Here is a 12,474-nt window from a genome sequence, read left to right as displayed (position 1 = left end):
TGATGTGATGATTAATATGAATGATCTTGATACCTTAGCAGTGTAAATGCAGCAGGACCTGCACATTTTTTTGGAGGGTCAAATGTAGAGTTGGAAGTCAAGGCTATCTAACGAGGCACTAACACAACAACCAACTCAACAATTTGTGGTCATCTAGCCTGAGTCGCCGACTAATGACAGAGGTAAGAGCATTGTCCAAGAAGGTTTTGATATTTTTGATTGGGTGAAACTTATAGAAGAATGTGCTGAGGCCCAGGCCCATGTCTCTTGTTTGCAACAACGAGTGATTTGCCATCTTCGTAGGGAGTAGCGCAGAGTCTGTTTTTGGGCGGAGACACTAGCTCATTCTTTTTCACTTAGTCTCCCACCATGTCCACATTTTTGGCCTGCTCTAAACAGATATTTGGCTCGTTATTACCCTAGTCATACCCCTCTTGCCCCTTTACCACAGGCCCCTCAGTCTGTTTCCTTGCCAACGTAATTCATTCCAAGGGATCCTTGTCCAGAGTAGCCTGAGATAGATACATAGTTGTTGGCGGAGGTTTACAGGGCCCATCGGCAAGATTTTTGGGGATTTGGCTACATCGATATTTCCTCGTTAGTAGAGCGGGAAGAGGAGCAACAACCGGAGCCTTCGACACAAAGAGGCTAAACCTATCGGTTCGTGCAATCCACCGTGCGTGCCAAATTCTACGGCATAAGCCGCACATTGTGGTCCTGCGGACTAGGATTCATGCGGCTTTGGGACAGTTCTTCATGAGATATCATGGGACAAGACAGGGTTTTGCACCGTTTTTTATCTGCGCTGGAGCAGCAGGTGTATTTGGGGGGGCATATACCATTGCGGACTAGGAGTCATGCGGCTTTGGGACAGTTCTTCATGAGATATCATGGGACAAGACAGGGTTTTGCACCATTTTTTATCTGCACTGGAGCAGCAGGTGTATTTGGGGGGGCATATACCAATCTTTGTGGATATCTTTCATGCAATCAATATATCATTCTCATGCATGTAATTTTGTTTTCTGTTACATATTAATGAAGACGACGGTGTTTGGTTCCTGTGTATTGTCTTCTATTCAGTCTTCATATACCTTGTTGTTTCTATAATGTAAGGCAGTGTGAGGGTATCCATTCCCATAGTGCTTATTGCTCCATTGCGGGGCAATAGGCATTACAAGTCCCTCCTAGCGGCGGCATTGACCTTCTTGAGATCCACGTACAGTCTGAGTTTCCCATTCTTTTTTGGCACAATCACTATTGGAGACACCCATTCTGAGTGCTCATTAGGGTATATGAATCCGCGTTTCACAAGCTTTTCAACTTTCTCTTGGACGATCTTTGCATATTTAGGATTCATTGGGTAGGGTCGTTGCTGAACTGGTTTAGCCATGCTATTCATGGGGATTGTGTGTTGCACCATGGAAGGTGGAACACCTTTCATATCATGATATGTCCAAGAAAATATATCCCTGAATTCCTTGAGAAGTTCTTTAAGTACACACTCTTTAGTCTTTGTCCGATCGTGGGCAATGAAGACAGGTTTGGACTCTTCTCCTAGGTCTCCTAGCTCTATTTCCTTAACTATCACAGACCATCATAGAGTCCATCGCTTCCATCGATAGGTTTTCTTTGAGCCTTTGTATACACAACCTTACGTTCCTCTGTGTTGTAGGATTTGAAATGTTCAGGTGCAGGGTGTAAGTCTGTGGGGTCCTATTGTTCTATGGACTGTGATTTCACTTTCTATTCCTTTTGTTGCTGAGCTAACTCTCGATATTGTCGTCTCCTTACGATACGGCTCAAATTTAGCTTCTCTGTAGCCTCTAGTTGTGCGATGTCAATGGGTTGTGGACTACACCACATAACACTTTGAAGGTATTCACCCCAGTTATCTACCAAGTTCCGATGAGCATCACATGCCCTATATAATTAAGCCATTTTGCGGTAGATTTATTTTCATTTATTCTAGCACACACATTTGCTCGATATCGTCGCCTCTTATATCTCTTACTCTTCTTGTGTAATTTTTGATTATGGCCGATCTCTAGTGAAGAGTCACTAGATAAATCACTACTTGTATCTTCTGCTCCCTTGGATAGATTGTCATCTAGGGTACCACTGGGCCCTGAATGGTTTGTCCCCACATTTACACTAAGATATAACTCAGATTCTTCATCCTTAGAGTCAATTTCACTTGATGATTCTGACCCCAAATCGTGTGGGCTATAGTCTTGTGAGACGCTATTGGTTCCAATGCCAGTCAGACCTTCATCTTGTAGGTCATTAGAAGCTACATGCATTGCTTCTAGCATATTTAAGGGTACGACTGGTGGCATTTCATCCCCCTCAGGTGTTATCCAGGTCGTCCCCTGTTTCCCCAAGTGTCTATGGTTGTTGCTAGGTGGACCCAATCCACATTTTCCGACTCAGTCATCCCAGGTAGTACATCTATATAAGGAGAATCTTCCCCAACATCAGTGTCCGCTTTACACGTGTAACAATACTGCAATGGGGCCGAGTGAATTGTGGTGACATATCTATGATCAATTATAAACCTGTTTTCTAGAGGATGTGCTCGACCAGTTACAAGATCCACTCGAATGATGGAATCTTGGAACTGCAAGTAGACATGGTTTTTAGACCAATCATGCACCATTTTTGCTTCCCTCATGAAAGGACGTCCTAAGATCATCTCAGATGCCATAGTGTGCTTGGAGAAATCATAACAATGAAGGTAATTCTTATTTTATGTCCAAAGACCTTGATCTTGAGACCTTCTAGCATCCCAATAGGTTTAACAATAGACCCATTGGCCATCTTTACTACTATGGTTGTGGTTCCAAGGTGAGGTCTTCCCATAGTTTCCCATCAATTTTTAGTCAAAATGCTAACCCCAATGCCACCATCAAGGATTCCCTTCACAGTTAATCCCTTGGTAGTGATTGGTATGGTTGCATTGGATTCATCTCCCTCAAAGTATTGTCCCAACTTGTTAACAGGTATTTCTATAATAGGGTTCTCATCTATGTTGGGTTGTGGATCTAAGTGTTTCTCCTATATTGGCATCTCCCTAAATCCATCCATCTGTGTAGATTGTGGGAGCCCGACCTTCAGTTCTCCATTGAGAAAAGATTGAAGAGCTAAGAATAGCTCAGGGTCTCCATATAGTTTGGACATGATGGTAGTTCTAACCTCTGAAGCCATGAAATCCATTAATTTGGTAATATGTAACGTCACCTTTTGGGCTTCAGTCCCTTGATGTGCGGAAGATGGGATCTCCATTTCTTTGATAGGGTCAGGTAGTCCCTCTGTAAACATTCTTTCCAACAAGAAGTGAGTATGCCCACTTTCCCATGACTTTAAGTCACTTTCTTCTTGGACGACACTAGGTATGGCTAGGGGTCTATGGACTTTCTGAGGTTGTTGTTGCGTAGGGAACAATGTGTCAGTAATTTGGATCTGCCTAGGTGGTGGCTCTAGATCCCTTTGGGTATCTTCTACCAAACTCCTTAATCGCTTGACCCACTTGATCTCCTCTGTAGGGTTTGGATAAGTTCCTATCTTCTTCTTGGATCTTGGCCATTGTGGCTCATGACGATCTTTCTTGTTGGTTTATTTCCTAATGGTCGTTTTGGTCTCCATGGTTTCACCTGAATCAGAATCCTCTTCAGCGTCATGCATATATATGGGGTCATCACCAGTCTCTATGTTGGTCTTTGAATTGGGGTCTCACTTTGTTGCTTTTTATTATCTCTTCCTTCGTGTTTTCTTATTTTTTTGAGATTGGGCAATTGATGCCGTGTCGCTTTCTTCAAGAATATAATTTTTTTTTTGAAGCATCGATCGTGTGAGTACGTTTACTGTTACCACAGGTGTACTTTGTGATGGCTCCTCGATAACCTCAATCAAGTTTAATGGCGTGATCTTCGGTGCATTTGGATTATTTGGACATTGGGCAATCAAATGATCTATGCCACATCGATTACACATGAGTATCAGCATTTTAGATGTGCTTTCTTGATTGGTTTGCATTAGTGTGGTGTTCTTTTGTGGCCTAATAGGACACTCGGCCACACGATGTGGACCTCCACACTCATAGCATTGAAGAGGTGGTCTCTTAGTAGTGTAATTAATATTTTGGCCTCTTGCAGCAAGAGCAGCTACTTAATAGACAGGTTTGACTTGTCCCCAATAGTCCTCCATGTAGTATTATGGACTTTCTTCAAGCGCATCCAACCCATAGGCAATATTAGGGTCTATATCTTCCTCACAGACTTCCAAACAAGCAATAGATGACTCACAACCCACTTGATTCACAGACTGGTTGCGGTCCTAGCACTGGAGGTGGTAAGGGTGTTGTTTGAACAACATTTAGGGCCCTAGGGACCATGTGTTGTGATGCTTGTTCAAGAGGTGGGGCCAATATCAATGCATGCACTCGAGGTGTGTCTGTCCATGCTAAGGTTGGTGGTCTATTGGCCATCATGTGCTTAAATACTTTGCAAACCTTAGCTTGATGACCATACCTCCCACATGCATTGCAATTCCCATTGAAGTTTACTCTCAAAGTAGGGCATTCATTGGTACTATGCGGATCATAGCATACTAAGCACCATTGTTGCTCCCTTCTTGGATACATATGATTGTTTTGTGGAGCACGATTATCTCTAAGACTCTCTTGAATGGCCTTGGTGAGATTTGCTAAAGTCATCTCAGATATCTTTGGCTCCTTAGCAATAGGCTTTAGGGTCATTGGCTGATGCCCCAATGCTTGCAAGTTAATAGATTTAGGCTCAACAAACACTCTTTCTCCTTGAATCATTAAATTATCCTCCAATTGGATTGCATTGGTGGTGAGACTGCTTCCCAAGTGGTGATACCTCTAATGACTAGGCTATTGTTGATATCCTCATGTCATAATCCCCTAATGATCTATCAAGCAATTGATTATTATTGAACCACTTATTTGGATTACAACGAGAATTCAAATGCTTTAAGCGACTAATAAAGTCTCTCACCCACTCTCCTTCCTCTCATTGGGCTTTCTGGAGTTGAGAGGCTACACCCTAAAGCACTCCCTCTTGTATGTATTCCTTCAAGAATAGTCTCCTAAGGGTAGGGTAAATATTTTTTTCTTCCACCCTTAGGGTTCTATACCAATCCCCTACCTTCCCAATTAAGGTTAGGCTTAAAGAATTACTCTTATGCAGGTCATTGTGTTCTCCTAGAGAATCAGATATTTGTTCAAACACTTCGATATGCTTTCTCACATCCCCATCTCCACTAAATTTTTGTGTGAGCTTGGCTATTTGTACTGCCTTACTTCTAGGCTCTCTATCAGGCGTGTTACGTATATTCTCAGCAATAGATCGACCGATAGCTTGAGCAAATGTTGCCAAGTCACCTAAGTGAGTAGGTACCGTGGGTGAAGGTGATCCAGAGACTACATGTGGAGTAGGTATTGGCATTGGGCTTGGCACATAGGAAGCCCTTGGGTTCCAAGTTTGGTACGTTGTTGTGCCATGTGGTGGCCCAAAGTTCATATGTGTGGCCCTAGGCATAGCAGACGTTAGATGTGACATGCTAATGCTAGCCGGTATGGTCTCATTGAAATAAGAGCTTGGGTGTTGTGGCTATGGAGCATAGGTTGTTGAAACAATGGGAGGGGTAGGAACTACATGAGTACGAGGACCCATAGGTGCATACGATTGGTACACACTTGTAGGGGATATTGTCGGCATTGAGCTACCATGTAGCCGTGCTTTACTAACAAATGAGGTCCATGGCATGTTTCTTGGCATGCCCATCATTGGGGTAGGCATGGTAGCTGTGGTGACATCAAGGGAAAGATGAGGTAGACTTGGAAAAGTAAAGCTATCACTCGTGGGCTCAGATTGCAGTGAGACCCCTGGCAAAACAACATATGGAGGATCCATCGAACTTACTGAGGGAGTCTCCATTTGTGATAAGGTTGGTTATTTAGCCTTCCCTGTATCCAAGAATCTCATGAGGACCGTTGAAGGCATGTGGATCCTCTTGTTCTGTCTCTCTAGCTCAATAACCCTATGGATGACCTCACAAACTCTTTGTTGTTGATCCTCCACACTAGTAGCACCCGTTGTGGATTGTAGGACATCTAACCAACCCACGTGATAGGTGTGACCTGTGTATAGGTCGGTTAGAGTTTCCATTTGTAGTTCGTACTCCCAGTTCTCACTTAGGAATGCTCCATCTAGGATTGAGGTGCTAGGGGTGTTTTTTGGACTAGATGCAATGTGGCTCTCTATGGGTTGACCCTTAGTGGTCTCTAATTCAGGAGTGCTTGATTGCTCTCCTAGCAATGATATTGACATAGGGGCTTTCGCTTTTAACTCTCTTCATTGCTCCACCTTGCGTAAGCTCTTGATTTCCTTTTCCCTAGCCGCAATGATATACCGCTCAACTTCTTGTACTTCGGCAAGGCTTCTACCATCAGGTAATATAACCTCGGCTCGGGGAATAGCTCTGAAGAGTCAGGGGGTGCAATGTATGGAGTATTCACGTGCACATTCTCTAAGGGCATAGAGTCTACGTTTGTCATGAATGGAGAATTTACCTCCCCACCCTCCTCATTTACATCGTTAGCTCCATGTTCGGAGCGAGTGGCTCTACTAAATGTTTCCTTCTATATGGAATAAAGAGTATGCAAAATGGTAAGAAAAATTGTGGTAAGGGTGAGTCAATGTACATAGCATACATAGGAAAATAACGCACATCTAGGTAGAGATATTTAAATAAATACCAAAATAATTATGAAAATTCCCTATATTTAGGCCCTATGTACAATGAAATATATACACACAAATGAGCCATATATATTTTATTTTTTTGATTTTGTTTATTTTTTGGCTCCAATAGCCCAATGACTAGCTAGCTGAGGGTTTTAAGAAGATATGGGAAAATTTTCCTAACTCACACACGCCTATGTACAGTGAAAAGGTAAGAATAACCATAGTGTTTAGGTGATTTTGGTAGGGTAAGGTAACTCACTATGGCAATTACGGAGAGCCGAAAAATGGCTAACATTAGCCCTCCCCCAGGATGAAGCGGCTAAGCATGCTCGGCCCGGATCGTGGACCCATTGCATGCATGTCTTGGCTTGAGCTATCAGGATTAGGTATTGGGTAACCCTCCATGACATCGTAGTCAGAGGAAAAGTCAATGTGGACGCAATATCCGGGTCCTGAGTGGTAATACCTTGGGTTCTCGCTGAGGGCCTAGAGCCTAAGGTATATGGGTATTGAGAACTCGCGTAACTCCAAGTGCTCGCTAGTTGCTCGGTCTCTAGCACACGACTAGAGCGCACATGCATGTGCCTTTGGCACCCTACAAGCGTCGGCGAATAACCTCAAAGATTAACCGCTTAATCTTTTAGGCATTTTGCACCCCGTTTTCACTTGTTTTTTAATGTTTTTTAATGATCGGTTTTTGGATTAGAGCATGTGATAGCTCGAAACGAGCGTATCTCTCAGGGGGTCGTGGTGTGCTTTACAGCACAGCGTTCGGTTACCCGAAGCTCCATTGGTCCTCAAAAGGGTTGATTTTTACTTAGCGCGAGGTTAAAATAAGTAATTTTAAAGGGTGATTGAGGCTTGAGCCTGAGCCTGAGCGTGAGCGTGAGCTTGGGCTTGGGCTTGGGCTTGGAATAATCCCGATCTCGATCTTACCTTTAAAATCTTTTATTTTTTTTTAAAGTTTAAATTATTATTATTATTTTTTTTTTTGGGGGATAAGGTCGCCGCGGCCGCGCCGCACGCGCGAGTATACACACACCTAACCTACCTACTTATAACTATAAGAGCTACTGTTACACACTAACATAGTACTACAACAACTAATTACCTAACAAATCTACTTATTGTACCTTACAGAACTAACATTATAGCTTTACTACCTTAATTCTAACACCTTATGAATAGAAAACACAGTACATTGCAACACCTTATTAACAAAAACAGTACGCTGCAGCAAAACCAAATCCTTCTCAACAAGCCACACACCTTCTTTCTCTACCTTTCCTACATTTCATAATGCACCACAAAGCAGCATAGAGTGCTACTCAAGCTTGAATGTAGGGCATTTCACGGGGAACGGCGCCAAAAATGTGTGCATCTGTCGCACGTGTCAATGCAAGGGACTTGGCGTACACTGTGTGTGAGCCACAAATGGCTAGAATCACACAACCAGACTAATCTAGCAAGCTCAAGAGAGCGAGGGTGTTTCAATCACCGCCCTACGCTCGTCTTCGTGGAGGATTCCTCACCGCAAAGAAGAAGGAGCTACCGTCGTCCCGCGCTCACCCACCTCGCCGCCGCCGTGCTGTCGTCGCAATGCTCGATCACACACTCTCTCTCTCTCTCTCACGCATACACACACACACAAGGAGATGAAGAAGAAGATGGAGATGGAGCAAGAGCACTCTTCAATTGCACAAATGAGAGATTGAGTGATTTTTAGGTTTAGGTGACTTTTATGTGAGCTCGCCCATTCACACTTGGGCGGCCATGCTTAGCCAACTAACCCTTGAATGTTCTAGTTAGAGTGCGCCTCTCATCGGCCATCACTCTACCCTTTTCCTATTGGACCGACAAGCCCGACCCATGACTACTAGAAGTGGACGCCAGTGGGTTAACACTTCCCTCTATCAAACTTCGTCTTTTGGCATACCACATATTTAGAAACATACTCTTCTATGTTTGCTTTCATGGTAGGCCAATAGAAATATGTTTCAATCCCTTTTAGGGTAGACTGAATCCCTCTATGCCCCGCATAAGGAGGAGCATAAGATTCATATATTACTTTCTCACGTAGTGAGTTAGTAATGCATAGTCTATTGCCATACAGAAGATAACCATCTTGTAAAGTAAATGGTTCCTCTTTCTTCCCTAATGCCAGGGCTGAAATCACCTCTCTAAAATCGGGATCAATAGCACGAGGAGTTCCTTTTCATATATGCCTAGAGCTTGCTCAACAGGGTCGAGCCTTCGACTTTTGTGGGCTATGGCGTGCCCTTCTTAGAGCAAGACAGCTCCAAGGCAATCACCACAAGTGTCACATTGGACCTCAAATGGCTTTGAGAGATTCGGTAGTGTGAGCACAGGTTGAGAGATAAGATTTTCTTTAAGCTTTTCGAAAGCATTGTTCTCCTTGGCAGACCATGTAACCTAACGTTTTTCGTTGTTAGGTCATGTAATGGTCCCGCGATTTGTGAGAACTTTTCTATGAAGCGTCTATAGTATGTGCACATACCTATAAATCTTCTTAGTTCATGAAGATTCCTTGGATTAGGCCATCCTTTTATTACCTCTAGCTTTGATGGATCCATTTGGATGCCATCTTGAGAGATAATGTGACCTAAATACTAAATCTCTTGTGAGAAAAACACACTTTTCTTTCGATTAACATAAATTTTATTCTCTCGTAAGACTTGAAATGTTACCTAGAGGCGTTGCTTGCAATGAATTAGAGTAGATGATAATATCATCAAAGAACACTCCAGTAAAAAGGTTCGGTGAGGCCTGAATAGCTTCTTCATCAAGCGATTAAATGTGGCTAGTGCACTGGTCAAACCAAAAGTCATGACAATATATTCATAAAGACCAAATGTAGTGCGAAATGCGGTCTTTACAATGTCTTGATCAACTATCCTTATTTGATGGTGGCCACTTTTTAGGTCAATTCTATTGAAGTAGGTCGACCCTTGTAGCTTATCAAATAGGTCTTCTACCCGTGGAACGTGAAACCTATTCTTGATAGTGATCTTATTTAGTGCTCTATAGTCGACACACATACGATATGTGACGTCTTTCTTTTGCACTAATAACACGGGTGAACAAAATGGAGATGAGTTAGGCCTAACCATGCCCTTCTCAACTAGCTCATGCATTTGCCGCATAATCTCCTCTTGTTGAGCTTGAGAAACTCTATAAGGAGGTTTATTAGGCAGTGAGCTTCCTGGAAGAAGTTCAATTGCATTGTCATCATTTCCTTGTTTAGGAGGTAGTTCACAAGGGATGTCGTCAATAAAAACATCTTGAAATCCCATGAGAAAATTGGATAACTCTAATTTCTTGTGATTATTTATATTTTGTTTTGCTAAAGCATTAGGTTCATTTTGAGAATCTTTAACAAAAATCATGTACACGGAAATAGAGCTCTTTATTGACTTATTGAAAGCTTGCGTATCTACAATGGGTATGGTGTTACCCAACTCCTTAGCATCCATGTACATATCTTTTTCCCTAAACCTAAAGTAGATTTTTCTTTCAGGGAATTTAACATTGGCAGCCATGCGATCAAACCATGGTACCCCTAGGATTACATCCTCGTGCTTAAGAGGAGAGATAAATAAGTCCTCTTTGTCCACATATCTTTGGACATGGAGCCTCAATTTCCCAATTAAGGGAGTGACTGAAGCTTCTTGCCCCTTAAAAGCACCATCGGCGGGTAGGACACCTCCCATCTCATAGGCTTGGATGTCTAGCTTGGTGGCCAACTATGTGGATATAAAATTGTGAGTAGAACCAGGGTCAAAGAGAATAAAATCATCATGTTCTCTTACCTTTCCCCAAGCATGACATAGAGGAGATCCTTTGTGGTGAGCTTCCTCTTCTTGGATTTTGAACAAGGTAGCTCTAGGAGGCTCGTTTTGTGTATTCTTGGTGGGGCAAGCACGATAAGCATGCCCTTGCTCCTTGCACTTGAAACAGTGGTTATATTTATGATAATGCTCAAGCTCTTCAAGAGAGAGTTTATTTTTGCCTTTATAAAAGCCCTTCTCCTTAGCTTTGTTGTTGTTGGCGTTGCCTTTAGGAGACTTTTGGACATTGTCCTCCCCCTTAGGCTCATTGTTACGATCCTTGTTCTCCGTGGTCTTAAGATTTCTCTTAGCCCCTGTTTGGAAATTGATTTGTGAAGCCATCATTGTATGGTGTATGACCGCATATATGGTGCTTGGCCTTTGGGAGTTGACATACTCCACCATATCTTCAGTTAAGCCCGCACGAAATTGTTGTTTTTGCTCTCCAAAATCCATCTTTTTGAAGACAATGGCTTTGAGATGTAAGTCCCAAAAGTTGTCTACATATTTATGAATAGATTCGTAAGCAGAGAGCTTCAAGCTTCACCATTCGGTGAGTACTTTGTCTTTGGGTTCAGTAGCCAAAAAATGCTTCATGATGGAAGCTCTCAAAGCTTTCCATGTTCTTGAAGCTTCACCGTTTGCCCGTAGGCTAGACCACCATTGCTTGGCAGACTTTTGAAATTGCATAGCTACATGGTGTAGCTTAGAGGACTCCGTGAAGCCCTCATCTCCAAACACCGCATCGAATTGTTGGATGAAAGCCAAGACTTTGTCCGTAGCACCAAAGTTGCCATTGTAGGTAAGGAAAGAGATGTTCTTTCCTCCCTCTTTGAACTTCTTGAGCTTGGACGACCTCTTCCATGCGGCATAGGTGGTTCGAAAGTTGCACCATCACTTTCTTCAGAAGATGAAGAATTTGAGGAAGATGGAGAAGAGGGTGACCTCTTTCTCACCTGTTTCTTGCCTTGGTCCTCCTTGTCTACACCATCCCTTCTCTATAAGAGGAAGAGGATGAAGAAGATGGAGAAGAGGGTGACCTCTTTCTCGCCTTTTTCTTCTCTTTTTTTTAATCATCCCTCTTTGAATTATGGTGTGGAGAGGTGTGCGATGGTCTTGTCCATTTAGGAGGTGATGGAGAGCGTTTTGCCCTCTGTCTTCATGGTGGAGCCATCTCTATTGTGGCAGGAGACTCACTTCTTTCTCGTTCTTTTGTTGGGGGCTCTTGAGTTCTCCTTTGGGAAGGAGATGCATCATCAAGAAGTAAATTTTTGAGCCCTTCGTATGGATCCTCTTCTTCTTCCCAAATCGGAGAGAGGCCTCTTTTGGAAGTCTCACAAGGACGCTTCTTAGGTACTCTCTCTTCTTGGTGGGGAGTTTGGAGAATCCCATGAGCACGAAGCTGCCGTTGCACTTCACTGTAGAGGGATGGATTGCCCATAGCTTGTTGAATCCTAGAAACAAGGTAGTTAACAAGCATAGGGGCGTCATTAGTAGCCTACTCATTAGCAAAATCAAAGCTATCAACATTAATTTCACTCTCTTTACTATTGTAAGCCATTCTAACAATTTCTAGGTGTAAACTTTTTAGCTGTACTTTGGCACTTCAAGCCCTAGTTGCTACTCCTCTTTACCCCTTTAGAAAAGCACTCAAGCTCCTGTACCCGTGGCTCGAATATCATTAATTGCAAGGAATAGAAGAGAGGGTCTTTCAACACCGAAACAATACTGGATCTTGTCAAGCTTCTAATAGCTCAATAGTGGTTAAGTCGTAGGCAAGCCCCGTAGGAATCCACTATTAAGACCATAGCTCTCGACGGTGATGCCCCGTTATCTGCACAAAGCAAGCGCAC

The sequence above is a fragment of the Adiantum capillus-veneris genome, chromosome 17, assembly GCF_014529385.1.
Source record: "Adiantum capillus-veneris isolate H3 chromosome 17, ASM1452938v2, whole genome shotgun sequence".
NCBI lineage: Eukaryota > Viridiplantae > Streptophyta > Polypodiopsida > Polypodiales > Pteridaceae > Adiantum > Adiantum capillus-veneris.
This window is presented reverse-complemented; position numbering follows the sequence as displayed.